Here is a 22,655-nt window from a genome sequence, read left to right as displayed (position 1 = left end):
AATGATGGGAGGATCCCAAGTTGTTTTTGGATGACTCTTCCTTTGACATCATCTCTAAGAAAATAATAGTCCCCTTCAATGTTAAAATTGGTCGCCATTTCTAAACTAGGGTTGCAACCCTTGCCACTTCTTAGAAAACCCAAGTGCATCAAATAATACTAATAAAAATGGACTTTTGCTAAAGCTACAATAACACAAATCTCGCATTAACAAATGGCCCCACCACTTGATAGTATCCTATGAAACTTCTCTAAATTCTAAACATTGGTGACCAATGAGCCCCCAACTGCTAGTGATAATAGGTAGCAAATGGCATGAGATATTTCCAAAAGAATCGATGAAACATTCTCAAAATCCAACCGTAAGACCCTATGTACTTAAGTGATGGCCATTATCACTCATCTGATAAACAAGAATACTCATGACTATGCGTACATAGGCTCTTACACTTGAAATTTTGGGCTTTATCTTGAGAAGCACAAGATTTTGTTAGAATGTGCGAGTAAACTATAGGGAGAAGATCCATCCACCCACAATAATCAACTTGTGATGGATCTTTGATTTTTGTCAAAACCCACTATAAAAACCATTTACATAAACCCTAATATCAATTTTTTCCATAACCTTGGTATACTATTTTATATTTTTATTATAGTGATTATTCCATCCCTTAATATAATACAATATAATATTTACTCTCGAGGCTCTTGAGCCTAGTATGGTAGAGATGTTGTAATGTTTAACATTTTGGCTCAACCCAAATAAAACAAAATAAAAAACAAAATTTTGTAGCCCATGATTTTTTCTTATGGTATTCATCTTTGTGGTCTATTTAAAGGCTAATAATTAAACCAACCTAGGTCCATTTTGTTGGCTTATAGGGGCCTGACCCAGGTTCGGAAGAGTTATTTAACCAAACAAATCCCGTAGCTACCGGCCCTTTCGACAACAACCCATGGAGCACGGACTGAGGTCTCACCCGAGGTAGTAGGGGAGAGTGCTGGAACCAGGTTTCCGCACCCTTGGGATGTCGCGATGTGGTCTGGAGGGTTCAAGTGTCGTTTTGTGGCCTTGCGCCACTCTATTTCTGCATAGATCCGGAACAAGGCAATCCATTAATACTTATTATTAATGAGTTGTTATAGATCAGATCTACTTTTTACGGTCTTTAAGCAAACATTGAATAGAAATAACCAGTGCGTGCATCTAAGAAAGGGATAGATTTTCATAAACTCATAACATAAGCATAAGCATACAGATCAAACAGATATATCAACCATAAGTTAACCATATCCACAATATTTTAGATTCAACACAATATTTCAGAACCAACTTATCTTTATTCAACTCTTTTGCCAGTACATCCAGATCTATCTTGCGCACTCAGTTGCAGGGGTCCGCGCACACAGCTGCAGACTCTACTAGGCCTTTGCGCACATAGTTGCAGAGCCTCTATCTACCCACCAACACCCTTGACTCAAACTTACAGACGTTCCAAAACTTCTGGCCTTATAAATCCATTACATTTTAGATCCACAATGCATATCAAAGACTCATTGCCCTCTAACCATAGAGCCTCGCTCTATTTATACATTTCCATGGTTCACGGTGGCAGGCCAACTCACTTCCTATTATTTTACATTATCTTTAGGCGGACAACCCTTTGACTTGACTCATTACAGTTCGCGCTCCGCGCACTTCGCAGAGTCCTTACCATACCTTTCCCCAAAATTGCGGGCTTTGAGCCCCAAAACCATTACACAGGCCCTCTGCTACACAACACATTTTAACTCCAAATCTACCAAGCACAAATAGAGATCTAATCTCTTTTCACTCTAAAAGAGTTTTACACCTCAAGGGAGAGATTTGATCCCTCTAGGCACTTGGTAGATCAAAAGTTAAAATAGAGCTACACTGGTAATTTTTTAAAATCTATTATTATTTTATCATTAACTCAATTAATTGTCATTTTGACTAAATCTAATTCCCTAAAATATTTATGACTATCAAATTTTGTATCGTTATATTACATATATACTTTATTATATTATATATGCTAAATATATTATTATTAGTGAATATTGGTTTATTGTCAATACTTTATGACTTCTTCCTCTATCATTTTATCTTTTATTTTGTATTGATAAGGTTGACAACACTTTTAAAGTGTACAAAAATTTAAGAATTCTCCACAATATAAGATAGAAATGCATGTTCTATTGAAATTATGTATTTGTATAAGGGAAACACTGGTAATAACTAAGTTACATTTACATTTTTTTATATCCAATTTGAATCTAAGTTATCCATGCACTACTAAGGATAAGATGTTTGCTTGAAAAAGACAACACACTTAATGTGGGTGCTGAGTTTGATCACAATTTTTATTTTTATTTATTTATTTATTTATTTTTCTAGTTAAGACTAACCTAAGTACCCACGGGGGATTTGAACCGGTGAGCTATCACAAGGAGTGCCTTAACAGTGCACCCATTCACTGTCAATCCAAAGCCCCGTGAGCAGTTTGATCACAATCTTAAATCAAAGATGATGTCACATTTTTTTTTGCCTCATCTTAATGTGTCTATAACTTATTAGTTTTTTTTATTAAAAAAACCATAGTAATCAATTCATCATCGTTGACTTTGCATTGGTTATGCTTGACTATAAATATATAACTATTTATTAATGTAAAACATTATACAAATATGTGTTTTATTTATTTATTTTTTTAATGATATATTAAAATTTTATTTTTTATCATTCAACTGGTGAAAATAATTGAAATCTTATTGCAAAATTGAATTGAAAATAGAAACAAGAAATGAAACAAATCAAAGTTCATAAGTAACAATAATAATAAAATAATAACAACATATGACTAATGAAACAACTTAAAAGTTATTTTAATTTTTTTTACTTGTCATATATATATATATATATATATCCGTAAAAAAAAAAAAAAAAAACCGTAATTTTATAAGGAACAAAATCATTTTATAGATTCCTGAATCATTTGGTCATATAAGCCTTATGACTTATGTACACAAATAAAGAAAAACTATGAAATTTATATAAAATAGATGTCGAAGTTAGGTATCATAAAGATCCCCTAACGTCTCCTTGTTGCCTTTCTTTTTTTTTACTTTACATCAAACCCCAAGGTTGGGATCAACTCGAACCATTGCAATTCATTTCTATTTGTCTGCACATGGAATTCATTTTTAGAATCAAGTCCCTCGGATGTGTGGCTTCTCTTGATACCTGATCACGTGCTCAAAATTAGGCTCAAAAATCAAAGTGTTTGAATCTTGATAAACTTAGCTTCAGATCAAATAGCTCTTCACTCTGATTCCAACGGTGTGAACGACACTCAAATCCAAGCTCATATGCAGAAGTTAGATCAAGTCAAAGTTGGGGTTTGACTTGGACACATGGCAGTATTGGCCCCTGCATGTCGCAAATTGCAATCACAGGCAGGTTGGCGTTAAATTCGGCCTCCGAGCAAGGAAGGGTTGCGATGTGATAAGGCGGGTGGGAAGTGTTAAATTTTAGGTATGTTCTATGCTAGAGCAATTTATTTCAATTTTCACGGTTAGCTCAATTTGGCATTCACTTTAACATTAAAGTAAACTGCGGATAGAACATGAATATAAATCGCAGAAGACAAGCCAAGACAAAGAGGACACAAGATGTGGCACTATCCAGGGATAAACCCCACAATGTGGGGAATCCCTTGATCAATTCTTCTTTTATGTTCTTAAAAGTTCAGCAGAGAAACTGAGAGAGATAGTACATTTACAATAGAAGTCAACACTTTAAATTTTCATATTTGCGGAGATCAATTGAAGACATATTGCTTCAACTGATTCTCTAAGATGACTCCTTCTCCTATTAAGGTGCTACATCTCATCCATTTGCTGCACCTTACTGTGTAGCACCATGCTGCCCCATCACAGTGCTGGACCTAGATGATCGAGCTGCTCTCATCTGCTCACATCATGATGCTGCTCCTTACTTATCATGTTCACTATGCTGCATCTTCCATGGTCTCATTCATCATCATGTTTCCCATGTTCATGATCTCATTCATCATCATGCTGCGCTTTATGACTGTAACTTCGAGCCTTGCTAACAACCCTTCAAGCCTTAAGGCTACCTTATGTGCCACACTGTCACCTACAATACTCAAAGGTTTACGTGTTGTCCATCTAGTCTACCTCACTCTGTTAACAGACTTCAATTAGTATAATGAATATACTTCCATTAAAGTTGTGACAACGTTTGAGAAGCTAATCCTTAAATTGATTCCGAGACGAGATTATTATGATTAGGATTGAGTTCTGATACTATAACGAAGAATAACGTTCATTACTGTTGAGGGTATACGAGCTAACAGGAGCTCAGATCAACACACATATATATACTGATCTATACGTATGCCAAAATATGCTTTGGCCCAAAAAGTAAGATGCCTTCTTGCTGCATATTTCTTAACAACGTATATAGTTCTCTCCATGCGTATATCATGAGATCTTTGTTCTCAATGCGTATATCATGACTAACGGATTATGGTCTTCATGTAGCTGTGCATTTGCTCCATTGTCAACGGATTAGGGCATCACGTAGTTGTGTGTTTTCTCCATTGATGCGTATATAGTCTACATTATATGCATGAGTTTCCATGACTGCGTGTGGAGTTCCTCTGCCCTGCATATAAATGATGAGGGCATTACATTGATTGTGTATCAATGTTTAACTGCGTAGAGAGGTCTTTATGTTGTATGTATATAGTCTCCATAGTTGCCTATATACAAATGTTTCCATGAACGTATAGAGTTTCCATGCTGTGTTTTCCATGAACGTATATATTCTCCATGTTGTGTGTATATAGTCTCCATTGTAGTGTATGAATTTCTTCCCTTATTGCGGCTAGGTGTCTCCATTTGGGACTGCAGCTAGGGCTTATTACGGTCACCTTTACACAATGTATAATGTCTTATCATGAATAGCGTATCATTGTTTCTATGAATAGCATATCACTGTCTCTATGACCTGTACATGATGAGATTGCAACAAGATGATGGAGGTTAGTGAAAAGAGTCGCCTTCACTAAGTGGGCCCGCAGGCAAATTATGGCGCAAGTTTTATTTTTGATCCCAGCAGGGATGATCACAGTATGGGTGATCACAATATGAGTGATCACAGTGTGGGTGATCACAGTATGAGTGATCACAGTATGAGTGATCAAAGTCTATTTTTAGACTGGCTGTCAAAAATAGAAAAGTCAAATATTATTGTCTCATAATAATATTTGAACTATAAACTTGATCTTATTCTCTTGAAGCACTTCAGTTTGAGCTACAAATGTGACCCATGCAGAAGGAAGTACGCTTTTCTTATGAGTCAATCAACTAAAAAATGAGGGTATTAAATACATTTAGGTGGTAAAGAAATTGAGTGAATAAATGCTGAGTTGGCAGGGATGGACAGTTTCGGAGGAAATTGTGGACTCCCGCGCCAATTATAAACGAATCGACTGTGTGTCGCCCACAAATCTATTCATAAATCTTTACGAGTGCTGGTGGTCGCAATAAATATCTGTAAACATCGAGGATATCAAATTCCTTTGGTGTTCTACAACCCGAGTGCACGCACTCGCTGGACGAGAATTTCAGATTTCTTCATTTATATTTTGGAGGTCAAAAAGAATTTCAGATTTCTGGCCGTGGCACGTTGGATGGAAATTGTGGACTTTCCCGCCAACTACAAACGAATCGACTATTAGTCGCCCACAAATCTATTCATAACCAATTACCAGTGCTGGCGGTCGCAATAAATCTCTGGAAACATTGAGGATATCAAATTGCATTGGTGTTCCGCGACCCGTGTGCACTCACTCGTTGGATGAGATTTTCAGATTTCTTCATTCATATTTTGGAGGTCAAGATTCGTTCGCTCAACTTCAGTTCATTTACGGTGGTATGTAACTGGTTCTTTAATATATCATATTTTGGGTACTTGTGTTTTTTTTTCTTCGAAAAAGAGGATTGAAATATATTTCAAATCGTGGGGTTGACGAATGGGATTTCAAAAAGATGGTATAGAATTTTTTTTAGATTTTTTTTATTTGAATTTAGGTAAGAGTTTTTGATATGTTTTACAAATTTGAAGTGGGTTTTGAAATTTTTTTAAAGTTTTGTTGGGTTTATAAAAAGAAGAAAGAAATTCAGAAATTCTTGTAAGTCTATTAGTTTAAAGATAACTTATAGGTTTATAGTGTTTTTTAGTTTAATATGGTAGTATGGTAGAGATGTAATATTTTGTTAAATATTTATATTAGGTTAAAAGAAAACAAATTATTTTTTCTAGCTTATTATAGTACATGTTGTAATATCTAGTTTAACATTTTGATTTGGTCAAAATAAAATTATATTTATAAGTAATAATTAAATCTTGATACATCTTAACTCTAAATCTACCCAAGCCTACATGGATCAAATCTTTTAAAACACAGACATGTTGGAGAGAAAAAACGATTTGATCCATCTCACTCTTGCGATAAATACATGATAAATACATAATTAAGATGAAATCTAAACTAGTAATTTAATATTTACCATTATTTTTGATAAAATTAAATAGAACCTAGACTAATAACTTAATATCTACCGTCATTTTTAGCAAAATTAATCTGGAATTTAAAATAATCAACTGTGATGTGCATAAAAATTAACGTGGGGTTTAAAGTAATCAACTGTGATGTGCATAATGTGTAATTTGAGGGAAATTTTGGACCAAAATTAAGAACTCAAATCTATTGCTAACCAATTAAGACTTTTAAAACTTTGCATGCCAACCCAAAAGACGATGTGAGATACACACACAATATATCATAAATACCCAACGGCGTCCACAAAATATTAACTTTGCGGCTTTCCTTCGTTCCATTTTATCGCCCTGTTTCAGTTCACGTTGCATTTTGTCACAAACTCTTACTTCCCCACGACCGTCTCGTTGAATTTCTCCACGCTTTCCAGCGTCGACACCGGTAGGCGCTGTTATGTTTCTGTACGGTTTCCAGCGTCGACACCGGTAGGCGCCGTTCGGAGCCAAGAGGAACGAGTATTCTTTACGAATGCTGGCCATCGCAATAAATCTCTGTAAACATCGAGGATTTAAATTCCTTTGGTGTTAAGCGACCCATGTGCAAGCAGTCGCTGCACGAGAATTTCAGATTTATTCATTCATATTTTGGAGGTGAAGAAATTCAGATTTATTCACTGAAATTCTGTTCATTTACAGTGATATGTAAATGGTTCTTTAATGTATTAGATTCATGAACTTCTTTTCTTATGTTTGGTTCTGTTTTGCTGGGTTTCTTTTTCTTCTTTTTATGTTTTTGGTAGGAAGAGGAGGATTGAAATATATGGGAAGTCGATTCTTTAACGTATTAGATTCATGAGCATTTTTTCCTTATCTTTCGTTTTGTTTTCTGAGGGTTTTTTTCCTATGTTTTTCTGGGGTGGAAAGAGGAGGATTGAAATATATGGGAAGTGGATGAAGACATAGGGTTGAGGAATAGAATTTGAAAAGATGGAATGGAAAAAAATTTAGATTCTTTTTATTTGAATTTTTAATTAGGGTTTTTGATATATTTCACTCATGTGAAATGGGTTTTGAAAAATCTTTAAATTTTTTTAGTTAAGTATGATAAAAATGTCGTAATATTTTGTTAAATATTTAGATTACGTCAAAATAAAATTATATTTATCATTATAATTATAATTATAATTAATAATTAAATCTAGATATCTCTCAAGGGTTTAGAGGGATCAAATATTTTAAAATGCAAACATATTTTAGAGTAAAAAGAGACACCTCATAGATTCGGAATTAAAATGACATCTACACTAATAATTTAATATTTATATGATATCATTTTTAGATTTTGTTACTATGTGAGTGGATTGGGAATATCCTTTCACTCATCTTGAGGGACCAATGAAGCTAAGTGATTAAAAAAGAGTGAGCATGTAAAGTTTTAAAGGTGCGAAGATTGAGAGATTTTAGGAATGCCAAGGCAAAAAAAATATATTAGAATATAACAAATTAGTTAAGAAATAATTATAATAATGTAATTAATAAATAAACAATTCAAAATTAAGTACTATAATGGATTTTAATCCAATAATTATTAATTATTGTTAATGATACGAAAATAAATTAAACTTTTATAATAAAGAAAAATATATATCGGCCAAAAATGAAATATATAAATATTAAGTAATTTATTGATTAGAAATATAATCAAGGGAAATAAATAAAAAAATTAAGGATGATTACTTTAGAGAAGAGATTAATATTATTATTACTATTGATTTAAATAAGAATTAAATAAACCAATGATTTAAAAATAAAAATCTATTAAACAAATTAATTAAAGCAGAGAGAAAAAAAGACCGGGGCAAAATGAATGGGAAGCAATAAATATTAGGAGGTATGGGGAGGAAAATTAAATAAAGAAGATGATCAAAGGAAATAATTAAGATTATTATTAGAATTATTAACAATAGGGAGGAATAAATAAGAGGTAAGGAAGGAAACCTCAAAAATTAGTGTTCAAATTTATGAAATAGAAGTTTCCAAGATTGGCTTAATTTTTGTAGCCATCTTCACAATTAAAGTTATTTTGAGGTTTTTCGATCTCAAGGGCTTCGCTGATACTCTCCGAATGGAATAGAAGAGAGGAGGGGCGAAGATTTTCACTTGGTAAAAGCATATGAGATGTTTAGATTTGAAGGAATGTATTTGCCATGTGTTTTTTTAGACAAGTTTTAAGGGATCTGCTAATTTGGTTTATATCAGAATGACCAAGGAGCATGGAATTTTATAAACTCCAGGGTCTGTCATTGGATCCAATTGATCTTTAGGAGATTTAAATAAATGTTTTAGAGTCTTGGAAGACTTGAATAAAGTTTTATTGTTTTTCTTGGCTAAAAATTTAGAGATGTGATCAGTGGTTCCTTTTATATATGGAAGTGAGATCATGGCTCTGGGGGGTTTGGAGGAAGGATGGCAACCTGCATGGAAAGCTTTATTGATTTGGGTGGAGGAATAACTATTGTTTTTTAAGGGCTTTTTTAAGATGATATTTCTTTTGGGAGGGGAATTGGGGATTAGAGATGTGAATAGTTATTGAAAAGAGGGTTTTTAAGACAACAAATTTATGGGTTGGATGGTGATGGTAGTGGGTATGGAGGTACTGGTTTGTATGGGTCTTTTGCGGTACACTTGATGAGAAAGTGAACCATTATGATCACGAGAGACCAAGACATCCAGAAATGGTAAAGATGAGTTTTCTTCTAATTCCATGGTAAATTGGATGTGGGGGGATAAGTTGTTGAGGTCATTCAAAAAATCATGGAGGGAAAGAATCCCATGAGACCAGATAATAAAGGTATTGTCTACGAAACGTTTCACACTTTGGCTTATGTTGCCATGAATTGATAGCTTTAACTTCGAAATGTTCCATCAAGATGTTAGCAACAACAAGAGACAAAGAAGACTCCATTGTGGTGCCTTCACTTTGTTTGTAACATGTTCCACAGAAGGAAAAGAATGTGGAGTTGAGGCAATTTTTTATGAGGTTAAGGGTTTCAGGATCAACAAGGTTGCCGATTAGATTACGAGTTTTTGGAACATGGATTTTTGTAAACAGGGGACCACGTCAAAGATGACCATGACGTTATTGGAATCAAGGCAAAAATGAGTAGTCTCTTGAATGAGATGGGTTGATTCTTTAATAAATGAAGGGGATTAGGCAACAAAGGGTTGAATTTTATCAAGAAGAAATCTAGAGAGAGCATGAGTAGGTGCTCTAGTGGCACTGACTATTGGATCGAAGGGGGATTCCATTTTGATGAATTTTTGGTTATCCATAGATCCTAGGAGTGATAGGGAGGGATGGGATGAGATGCTTTAATTTTTTTTTTTAGGTGGGGGCGGGGGAGGGGGGAGAAGCAACTGTGATAACTTTGGTGATTGCAGAAGTAATAGATTTGATAGGATTTCTGGAAAGCAGCCTATAAGAGGATGAGGATAAAATTTCAAAGAGCTTAGATTCATAATCAGTTGAATTCATGACAATGGTAGAGTTGCCTTTATCTGCTTTAAGGACAAGGATGTCCATGCTATTGTTAAGATCCTGAATGGCCCGAAGTTCTTCAATGGAAAGGTTAGGGTTCGAGGGTTTAGTATGCCTCAGAATCCTATCACACTCTTGACAATTTTCCTCTGCTTCTTGAGAGGGAAGGTAATGAGTGATATGTTTAATAACACAAAAGATGTATTCAAAGGGAATATGCTTAGGAGCCAAGGCGAAATTGAAACCTTTTTCCAAAAGCTTCAAGGTAGGGGAGGAATGGCTAGCGGAAGAAAGATTAATAATTTTGGCATGAACATTGAAGGATAATGAGGGGGGAAATGTGGAGGGGGAAGGGGAGGAGGAAGAGGAAGGAAGAAACTCTAATAGGGATGCCCTCATTTGATCTTCTTCTACATGCTAGTTTGACTATGAAAAAAGTAGATGTGTCAAATAGATGGATGTGATTCACAAACTAGAAGATTAATAGATAATTTTATTCCACTTATTTATTATATAATGCAATGTTTTTATTGCTTTCTATTTTTATTAAAATTTTCAAAAAAGAACAAAATTCTAATTGATATGTAAATTTGATATAAAAGTAAACAATCATTTGTATTTGAAATTTAATTAATCAAAATATTATTTTCTAGTTAATTAATATAAATAAAAATTTCCTTAAAAGTATAGTATTTTAACTTTTCATTTCAAATTTGAATGATACATCAGAAAAGTAATTTTTTAATGATATAAAATTATATACAAAACAATAATTTAAATATATTTTTTTGTAAGTTTGGCTGGACTACATCTTCATCATGTCCAATATATCACCCTCTTCGATGAAGGAATTGAACCAATGACTTCACATATCATGGAGTGCTTCGATGAAGGAACATCTTCATCATGTCCAATATATCACCCTCTTCGATGAAGGAATTGAACCAGTGACTTCACATCATGGAGTGCTTTGTGTTCGATCGAGGAATTGAACTAGTGTCTTCACATCATGGAGTGCTTTGTGTTCGATCAAGGAATTGAACCAGTGACTTCACATCATGGAGTGCCTTAACAAAGCGCATGATCACCATCTATCCAAGACCCTGTGGACAACAATAATTTAAATATTAAAATAAATACCACCCCAATAATTTAAATATAAACACTACCCACATTTATCTTAGGCCTGTATTAATATCAATTTTTTTTACTAGGTAATTATTGTAATATTTTAATTAATTAAAAAACAAGAAATAAATTATTTTAACATTTTCGAGGCTAAAAATAGCCTATGGGACACCCAATAAATGCTCGAAGACTAGGGATTTCTTTTCCATCTGAGTCTTGTAGTCATCCAATAAACGCTCTCAGCTTGTGGACAAACCCTTTGCTGAATAAATTATCCTGAGAGCTAGCTACCAGCATATCTGCCTAACTTTTCCTTTGAAGGCCTCATGTTCTAAAATGAAATGATTTTCGTTTTCCAGTTTTTAGGAAGAGCAAAAAATACATACTCTTTCTTCTCACATTTCTTTTGGCCTTTCCTAGCGCCCTCTTTCAGGGTTGAGTTGATGAGAATTAGTCCTTAACTGAGCAATAAGAATTTTGGCTCTCCAAGAGATATTGGTCCCTATGTACTCTTTTTGTTGATGATTATGAGTGGGATTAAACTCTTCAATATAATACTTTCTCTTTTTCCCTAGCTCCTTATCCCACCTATGCTGATGGAACTTATCCATAACAAAAGTTTTTATCTCTTTATTGTCTCTTTATTGTTTGTGGGACACATGTTCAAGCAAATACCCCATTTACTAAACCATTTGATATTTTTAGGCATCCAAGTCTTCTTTCTTTTGTACAATATGCCATTAAAGACAACTTTAGGTCATCTATCCTTTTCCATTTACTCTTTTTTTTAATACCTTATGACTCACACCATAGCAATCGCTGCAATAGGAGCAACTGTTACAACAATATTTATCAAAACATTATAACTTATCATATTACTAATAGTGATTTACCCCTGGGTCGGGAAGAAAAAAACCCCAATTTACTGAATCTCCCATTTTCATTAACCAACAAAATAATTATTTATTAGTTATCTATTTTTAAAATTATTTAATTTTTAATAAAATTAAAAAAAGTATTCCCTATCTTAATTACACGAAAGGTGTCCTTTTTGAATCAGATAGATGCCTAAAATGGTCTACTTTTGTTTGCTACCGTACAGTTGTTACTCCTAATTGGTTTTCCACCGTTAACTTGTCTACTGCGAGTCAACCCTTTTGCCTGTTGAGTGACATGTATTACAGCGAACTTGCCGGAATCCTTGGCGTCCAATAAGTCGATTTCTGGTACACCGAATTTGTTGGAATCCTTGGCGTCCAATAAGTTGGTTTCTGTAATGTCTTTAAGGGTTGCGGCAGTAAGTGAGTTACGAGTTCAAGAGCATCAATTTGCTGCCTCTCTATATGATTGTTTGAAATAACATCCCCTGCACAATGTGAATCTCTGTTTGGTTTCTTTTCAGTCTCCTACACAACTTCTAATCTGTAATGGCTATTGTCATCAGTACCATTCTCAAACACTTTTTCTTTACAGCCACAACACCTGGAATGTTGATGAGCTTTATGTTGTTTCAGACTTGACTCACAGGGTTCAAGAGAATCTCTCCTGTGGACATAGGACACTGCAACAAAAGGACTTTCTTCTCCAAGAGGTACAACGCCCAGGCGATGCGTCAATGCAAGTCTCATTAATTTGATCACCATTGTTCAACGGGTGTCACCCTTTAAATAAAACATAACCAAACAAAGAGAAATGTCACGAATATTCAACGGGTGTCTCCCTTTAAATCAAACATAACAAAACAAAGAGAGCGAAGCATTGCGGGAACTATCCATCTATCTATCTGAACCTTAATCTAAATCCAACCCCAAAGTTTGGCAAGGAGACCCAATTGAACAATGAAATTTTGAAAAGCTTGCAAAACTACAATCCCATACCAACAACATTTTCTAAAACTATCATTCATGGTTTTGCTACGCAATCTGATTGGGGTTTGAAGAAATGTGTGATATTTTCTTGACCATAGTTTCAAATTATTCAAGTTGGAAAATTCTTTTTATAAATTGGTTATTATGTTTTTTGTGAGCTGGTAAAATATCATAAATACATTTTGGATTTTAGATGAGTTTTTAATCAATTAAAAGTAAAACTTTAAAAAGTCTTTTTCCTTATATGTAAGAATGGGTAAGTGCACTTGCTTAGCATGCCCTTGGCATAGCGTCCAATTTAAATTTCTAGTCTCATTGTTTATATAACAATGTATATCAAAATTATATAAATTATTATTAATTAATAAGTGAGTTGGATTAATATAGACTTGTCATGCATTCAATTTAAATTTATAATCTCGTCATTTACATAATAATTCATATCAAAATTAATATTAACTAAATTTATAAAACCATTATCAATTAAACTATTATTATTTCATAGTTAATATAGTAATTCATGTCAAAACTATTATCAATTAAATTGACAAAGCCATTACCAATCCAACTGGTTATTAGCAAATTACATAATAATTCATCTCAAAATTATTATTTATTAAATTTCTGAAACCATTATCAATTAAACTTATTATTATCATTTCATAATTAGTATAATAATCCATAACATAATTATTATCACTAAACTTACAAAACCATTACCAATTAAATTCACTATTACCCATTAAATTGGTTGAAAAACTCAAAAACTAATTTAAATAAAAATGTTATTGTCATAAAACGAATATTATTATTATTATTTAAAAATACAACAATAAAATCATATCATATATTTTAATTTATTTTATTATTTAAATTCTATATTACCAAATTGGTGTATGAGATCCCCTTGTTTGTTTTGACTACTAAGACATACATACTCTACCCCCTCTCGTTTTGAACATGTGAAATCTTAGGAAAAAACACATTTTGAACATGTGACCTCTTAGGAGAAAACACATGCTCTTAACCATTTGGCCCATTCATAATTTAATATTTTATTTATAAATTTATAAAACTAAATTATTATTAAAAAATGATACCATTTATATTTTTGAACATATGTAACACACATGCTACCAGTCAAAAACAATATTTGTTTTTCTCATAAAGTTAACAAATATTTGACAAAACTAAATTTACAAATATTTCATAAAATTTTAAATATTGAAAACTTTGAATTTAAAAACTTTAAAGTTATATTAATATATTAAATTAGCCATTAAAATTTATATTAATTTTCATATGTTAAAATAGTTATGCTTTAAGCCTTTATTACTAAGTAAAAAATTATATTGACAAATTTTAAATTAAATTATTATCATTAAAGAATTTGTTTAATATTAAATTAAAATTTGATATCTATTTTTTTTGTTGGCATGCTACATCACCGTCATGTATTTTGAGGGCCAAAATTAGGAACCCATATTACTGTAACTTTTCTTCAATAAGATTGTAAGAATGGCAGCAGTTGAAGCTGAATGTGAACAGAATGCTGCGATAGAACAATAATTCTGATTTGCGTGAACTTGGCATGTATTGGCATATAATAGGTAGCTAAGACTCTTTATCATGTTGTAGTTGACGAAGCCGTTTTCAGATGGTATGCGCAGGTGGTTTAGTTTTTATTTACAGGCTATTTGTTTGTGTGCGCAGATTGTATTGTTTCCCAGCAATTAATTGGAGTCCATCAGTGGAGACTCCTCTTTGCCCTAGACATTCCTTGCATCCGATCTGGTTGAGCAGCCCCAGATCTTTTGCTATCGTTTCCCAGCAATTAATTGGAGTCAATCAGTCTAAACTCCTCTTTGCCATAACAATTCCTTGCATCTCGTCTGGTAGAGTAGCCCCAGATCTTTTGGTTAAACTCTTTTTGCAAAGTCCATAGTTCAAATGGATTCATTACCAAGGAAGCGGAACAGAGGAGCAGCAGTAAACCGTGCCAATTTAGAAAACACACCTCGGCTACGCGATGATGGCGAGTCTTCCACATCATTAGCCTCGCACCTTTCTTTCCAACAACAGAGGAAGCGGACAAAGGGCTTAGATTTGCATCCTACAGCAGCTTCCGTTGCTCCTCCTCCTCCAAGAAGGGGTTGTTTCCCTAATTCACCAGAAAGAGGATTGAAGAGAAAGGTTGGATGTATTCTTGCTTCTACCCGGACTGGTAGGAAGCGAAAGATTGAAAAAGATTATGATTTCGGCCTCGAATTAGGACGAGGCAAATTTGGTCTGGTGAGAATATGCAAGAGCAAAGCTACTGGGGAAGAGCTCGCCTGTAAGACTCTCCCAAAAAAGACTGAAGAAAATGTGTATAAGGAGATTGAGATTATGCAGCATCTGTCAGGCCATCCTAATGTTGTCACACTGCGAGCGGTGTATGAAGATGAAGAATCTTTGCATCTTGTGATGGAGTTATGCACTGGTGGACGCCTCACTGACGAGATGTCTCGGACTGGACGCTACTCTGAGCATCAGGCAGCAAACTTGATCAAGGAATTAATAATGGTCATTAAATACTGTCATGAGTTGGGTGTTGTCCATCGGGATATTAAACCTGAGAATGTTCTCAGAACCAGTTCTGGACAACTGAAGCTAGCTGATTTTGGCTTGTCCACGCGGTTTGCAAAAGGTATTTGTCTGTCCTTTGGTTCTGCTCACTAAACATGTACACAAGAACATATCATCACTATTAAATAATTCACCAGTTTTCTTTATGTATTTGACTGAGAGTACATTTTCACATTCAAACAGGTCAAAATCTATCTGGAGTGGTAGGGAGTCCTTCATATGTTGCCCCTGAAGTTTTGGCAGGGACGACTTATTCAGAAAAGGTTGATGTTTGGGGGGCTGGTGTCCTCCTACATGCCCTTTTGATAGGCATATTACCATTTCAAGGAGGATCTATTGAAGCCATATTTGAGGCAATAAAACTAGTACAGTTAGATTTTCATTCTCAAGTGTGGCAGCCCATATCAGGGCTAGCAAGGGATTTGCTATCAAGGATGCTTTCAAGGGATGTGGAAAAGTGACTTTCTCCGCAGGAAGTACTGAGTGAGTAAAATTGTTGCATTGCTGAGAATTAAATATTTTGTATTATCTGTTATCTTCATTTTCTCTTAAAATGTAATTATGAATATATTGATCATATTTTCATATCTGTGGCTGCAGGCCACCCTTGGATCAAGTTTTACACGGAGTCTAATGTAAAGACTCCAGCCAGCATTCCTTACACGGAGTCTAATGTAAAGATTCCAGCCAGCATTCCAAAAGGGAAAAACTGTTTCCTTGCTGTGAAGGATCAATGCTTAGAAGAAACCCTACTTCCATTGTCTTCATATAAAAGGGAGAAAAGAGCACATTTTGCAAATTCAATTCCAACAGAGTATGGAGAAGATGAATCTTTCGTTGGGCCTTTGCAGGGTTTCTCACGTCTAAGACAGCCAGAAATTGATATCCAAGCAGCAGGGACATGTGAAATTGTAGATGCCCTTGCAGCTGGTATTTCACAGATGAGATTATCTGAGCCAAAAGGGAGCAGACCTTGTGTTCCTTCAGGCCCTGTTCCGCAGCAGTGGTCGTCTCACTTAAAACGCAGATTGTGTACAGCATTTTGAAAGCATGCCATTGCTATTGATGACTGTTGCTGACCTTACAGTAAGTAAAATTGTTGAATTGCTGGGCACTAAACATTCTGCATATATGTGCTATCTTTATTTTCTCTTAAATTCAATTATCAATATACGACTCAATCATTCTGACAATATTTTCCTCTACTGCTACAGGCCACCCTGGGATCAAGATTCTAATGTATAGATTCCGGCGAGCTTGTCAAAAAGAAAAAAGCTTATCCTGGTTGTTAAGGGTGAATGGCTAGACTAATCTCCACTTCCATTACCTCCATTTAGAAAAAGGAGACAGCACACAGAACATGGATCTTTCTTCTGGCCTTTGCAGGGTTTCCCACATCCAAAACACCTAGCACTTGATGTCCAAGCAGCAGGGAAATATGATCTTGTAGATGCTCTCGCATCTGCCATTTTAGTTATAGAATTATTTGAGCCTAAATGGAGTAGACCCTGTGTTCCTGCATGCCCTGTTCCACTCCAGTGCTTAAGTTACAGCTTGTGTACAGCATTTGAAAGCGTGCCATTGCTGACTGTTACTGACAGATAGTGATCATTATTTATGTTGATTGCGCGGCTTAAGATGTTGATTGATCCATTCACTGACTAACAGAAGTGAAAACTAAAAAATATCTTAACATGAATGACTCCGTTGCTTGTGCCAGGTTAAGGAGTGCCCTGCTATTGAGCCCACTGATATCAATATATGTACAGGAATTGAATAGTTTGTTTTTGTCATTTATACATAAGTCTCACTTAAATGAAGTGAGAAAGCAGCTAGAAAAATGCAAGATATCAGAATTGCATTTTTGTATATTATCATTTATACATATCGTTTCCCAATAGATTTGGGAAAATTCAAAATATTTATATTGCATTTAGTCATTTAGTCTTTTACTTGACGGAGCTTTTGCATCTTCTTTAACAATTCATTAGGTTTATTGTTGCTATAATTCATTGTTGCCGTAAGTCATCATAGATTTATTCTTTTGTTGTTGTAATTCATTATAGATTTATTCTTCTGTGTGTTCAAGACATTATTTGAGTTAGATATTGTTGCTCCATGGATTTTCCATGTTGGAGCTTATGAGGATTTTAGCAGGGAGAAAAATGAATGGGTTAGAATGATATAATGCAATTTAATTTTTAATTGGAAATTTTAGAATGTCATTGATATATTTTCTCTAAGATTTGGTATTTATAGATTGTATAGTATTGGTAAATGTTAGCAAACAATTTAATACCAATGTTTATTAATGACTCAGTGAACAGATAACTTCCATAAGTTAGTCTTTGATGGTTTTTGAACCTTATATTCAATTTCTGATAACGTAGCTTGCTGGACTTTATACCTGGTTTTAGCATGTGTGGAGTTTGTTGAGAAAGGAACAACAAAAAACCCCTTAGGATATGCATCAAATATCTCTAAGGAATCTTCCATTAAATCTCAGAAATTCTTAGCTTGGACCAATTGGTCATGTATCATAGTTAAATGGAATTGTCTGAACTTACCATCTTTTTGTTACTATTAACTCAAGCTTTAATTTTATTTGAATGCAGCTCAACCTTCCCATTTTTCATTTCTTGGATTGGTTGATGGTATAAGTTCTGTTATAAAATTGCTATAGAAGTCAATGGGATTTCCTCCCATGAAGACACTTACTTTCATAATTTGTATTGTGTCCTTACTTGCTATGGCTAGACAATGTTGTTCATTTAAAGTGCTAAATGAACACAGAGTGGGCTATTAATCTTGATACACCTGCCCATTGCCAAATGATGAATTTAGATGGAACATTGCATAATGTCAAATGATGGATTCAATTTAGTAATTTACTTTTACATTTACAAGTTTACATTGATGATTTCAGAAATGTCAATTTTACATTGTTGGGATTTTATTTTTTATTTTATATATTAAATTTTTAATAATTTTATATTTTTGATTACTTTGATGTCCCCCCGTTTCCCCAAAATTTCCTTAAATTTTGGGGTTGCTTATATATGCCCCCCTTGTGTTTATCCCCGCTCCCGCATTTCCCCATCCCAAAAACTCAATGGAACATTGGTAAAAAGAGATGGAATATTGTTATAATAGACAACAAGTCCATTCCTATGGTATCCAAAGTTGATGAAGTTGAATGGCAAAGGAAGTTGCCGGGATTCTCTCAACAAGACTTGTTTCAGTGTGTAGAAAGTAATAATGAATTCAACCTTCCATTTCCTAAAAACATACATGAAAGTGCCTTCTCTTCGCTATACAAATAAAGCAATAAATGACCATTTGATATGGAAGGAACATGATAACCTTCTCTTGCAGGGTACCTACCAACTTTATGAAAGGGAATTTCCTTTGCTTGCCATGTTGGAATGCCAATCCATGTGGGTGCTCCTTTCCAACATATTATGTAATTGTATTATGGATTTGTGTACATATGTTCTTCGTATGGGCCTGTATGTTTCCTATAGTTAGGGTATCCACTTGGGGTGACATTATTGAATTGAGCAGAATGCTCTACCATGCTGAAGAGGCTTCCAATGTGTGTCCCCATTACTTGTTAGTTTTTGTAGTGGATAAGATAAGATAATAAAAATTTCTTGATGAGTTTTGGTGGCTAGCAAACATTCTATAGGGTTTCAAAACCCTTCAATCATTGTGGTGCTATGACCCTTGTGCAACCATTCATTGAATGTGATTCAGATTTCGTAATGTAATTTCCAAAAAGCATAAAAATATTGGGTAGATGGTCCAAGAGCTGCAGGAATGCATTGTCAAGGGCTTTTTTCAAAGTTTTTAGATAACTGTAATTTCCACTTGACTATATGTAACAAACTCTATAATTTTCCATTCCATTGAGCTTTGGTCATCCATGGCTTTTAATATAACTTATTTCTATGCTAGTTGCCTTGCTCTCTAGGTTATGTCCATATTGGTGACATCTTCAACATTTGAACATAATCCCTTCATAGTCCAAAGGTTGTAGATTATTTCTTCCATCCCCCATATCCAGGTCTTCTAATCAGCCCTCTCGCAAGTCAATATTTACTAAAACCCTTGCCATCAATTTGTATTTGGTTAGCAGAAAAGAGTAATCTACCACTAGGAAGGTATCTAGACTATTCCCCACATCTTTGGAAATCTCCTCTTTCCATAACTTTGGCAGCCAACTAAGGAGCCACACCTAGATTGGTGTTACGTCCAACCTCTCCCTACTCGCATCGAAAAGGGGTGTCCAAAATTTGAATATAACTGGAGTTGAGTCTATACTCCATATCCATATCCACCTTTTGGCCAAAAGAAAAACATCATGGGGGTTTGAAACAATTGGACTTACTTCGACAACCACCCAAGCTTCCAACATTTTGATGTTGAACTTCTAGCCTTGCATCTTACTAACTAGGGTTTTGCCTGTCATCATTGTCACTTCTTGTATCCGCACATCCACCTCTAAGCTAATGATGAATTTTGTGTGAGTTTTCTTTCTTTTGATGACCCTATCTTTTTCTCCCTTAGATGCTTGGCTTGAATCCACTGAATGAGGTTTTTTGAAACCCTCAATTCTTTGAACATCCTACTCACCTCCCCTAGATTCAAAGCCCTCAATATTTTTAAACACTAGAACAAAAAGGTTTTGCGTATAATTTGGGATGCTACTGGAAATGGGGTTGTAACCCTTAGTCGAGACCTGCCCTATAACAACTTGTGCAGATGGTGTTTCGATGCCTGAATAAAATCATCCAGGTATCCATGATTCCCTTCCCCATGAGGTGCATAATCGATTTATGAGCAGCATAAGTCTTTGTTTTGAAAATCGCAAAGTGATTGTAATCTCTTCTACCGTTGTTGATTTCGAAGAAAGTGAACTTGTTTGTATTGATCATCTTAAAAGCAAATTCAAAATTGTGCAAAAAGCTTTGTTTGTAGGCATTTATACTAAGAAAGTGGAAAACAAACAGCTGCATTGTGCATTTTGCATTTGATAGTTTGCATGTTGGATTTAGGGAAAGTGCATTAGAGTGTGCTGATTGCTCTTTGAGAAAAGATAGTGTTATTCTTTTCCCTTAGTAGCTAGGATTTTCAAAGTTGAAAAGATAATAAAGCTTGCTTATCATCTTAGACTGCATTTAGGAATTTGTATCATACATCTCGTGGTGAACCTTGAAAGGCAAACTTTAAAAAGATCAACCTAAAATAAACTGAATGAACCTAACAACGCTTTGTAACATAACGCAAAACATAGAGGTCTAGGCTAGAGACGTGTTCCGGCGTCGTTAAGCCTAGTGACTGTCGATCTCGAAGAAGGTGGGTGATTCCTCCTGAGAGACGATAGCGCTAGTACGGATTGTGCTCCCACGTACCGTCGCGTATATATTGGGAGACCCGTATAGGCATATATCTTTTATCCTTAGGAAGCCGTGTCGGCCGCCCTACTGATCGCAATGCAGTGAACACAACATTCACGAAGATCGACTGCCCGTACCCTAAAAAGTATTCTGCACACCCTCTGCCTAGAACTCCAGAGCAGTTTCTTTTGGCCTTTTTCAGACTCTATAACAGAAAAAGTCCATCCGAGCATTTGTCACTTCGGGCTCGTTAAAACATCGAAGGAGACTAGAGTCATCTTTAGCTTTTTCTCGACTCTTTAAAACTGAAAAAGAAAGTTGTGTCTAAAAGCATCGTTAACAATTTATTTTAAACGGAACAATCACCCTTTAATCCTGCGTTGATCTTTAGGTTGAAAAGATGGAGCACACCAACTAAGGAGTTCCCTTGGGTGGAAATCCTAGTCCCTTCTCCTCTTGGGGAGATGTTGGTGCGCCCCACATGGCCACATTGTCACTTCCACGACTGACAATTGGCTTACTAGTTTGGCTCTTTTCAACCAATGTCGTTCAGAATACCACCATTCCTGAACAGTCGAGTCAACAGTTAGATAAGCCAAGAGTTGCCTCCCAGCCTTCAACTTCATCTTCCTCCCCTCCTTCCTCTTCGCTTGACGGAACTGGTCGAATTAAAAACCAGGTTCCTAAGGAGAAGAAAGAGAAGAAGAAGAAGGAGCCTAAGGCGACTGGGGGCAAACAAGTGTCATCTAACAAAAATCCACACACCGCACTCGTAAGGCCTAAATCGCCATGCGTCATATGCAGGGGAGACCACTTCCATAGAGATTGTCCCTGTATCCCGCGGATACTAAGAGACTGGTCCCCTCGTTTGCACAATTCGGTAGCATCGACCTCTAATAGCCATGTCGATTGCTCACCGTCAACTAGTGGGAGTGAAGCTCCAGGACAGAGCGGGAGAGCTAAATTTCCCTGCAGACTGTGTGAAGGCGATCACGCCATCCACCGTTGTCCCTTCTTAGATGAGGCAAAAAGAGTTCTGGAAGATCGCCCGATTTTACGAGCGCATCTCCCTCCTGGATATCAAAGACTCCTGCCAAGTCCCTCGCTAGTTGAGAATCCGGCTGAGCCACTTAGGTGGTCAGCCGAAGCATCTGTCATTGAAGAAGAACCGTCTGGATCCATGCCTGACGAAAGTCAAAAGGTTGATACGGCAGTTGACCCGGTTTTGCCTTCAGAGGCTCCATCTTCGAATGACACCATAACAGAGGAGAATAAAGACGACACCGTCCAGATTCTCTTCATCAACACTGACTCTGATGATTAAGGGGGCAATGCCACCATTCCTTTATCGCAGGAAGGAAGTTCATCGGAGCGATATCTGGCCGTATATTCGGTCCCACCACCAAGCAACCTGGTTGTGTCCTTTGATTGGAACCAACTAGGCAGACCCTGGTTGCCAGCCAGTATACCATTCAGAATTATTTG

At 35.4% G+C, this 22,655-nt stretch overlaps 2 pseudogenes across 1 annotated transcript in view; both read left to right on the top strand.

The window, feature by feature from the left end:
* The window catches only part of LOC149225409 (serine/threonine-protein kinase PEPKR2 pseudogene), a 41,512-nt pseudogene extending 23,975 nt beyond the window's left edge, over positions 1-17,537 (top strand). The window contains exons 3-4 of the transcript XR_016248266.1: positions 16,372-16,857; positions 16,986-17,537. The product of XR_016248266.1 is annotated as a serine/threonine-protein kinase PEPKR2 pseudogene (transcript). The remainder of the gene's footprint in view (positions 1-16,371; positions 16,858-16,985) is intronic.
* On the top strand, positions 14,765-16,232 carry LOC149225410 (serine/threonine-protein kinase PEPKR2 pseudogene; annotated as a pseudogene).
* Positions 17,538-22,655: the final 5,118 nt, after the last annotated feature.

This window comes from Pinus tabuliformis, chromosome J (genome assembly GCF_031772625.1).
Source record: "Pinus tabuliformis cultivar Carrire ecotype Pingquan chromosome J, CPIR1, whole genome shotgun sequence".
Lineage (NCBI taxonomy): Eukaryota > Viridiplantae > Streptophyta > Pinopsida > Pinales > Pinaceae > Pinus > Pinus tabuliformis.
The sequence above is the reverse complement of the archived record's forward strand: the minus strand, read 5'-3'. Positions and strand labels throughout refer to the sequence as shown.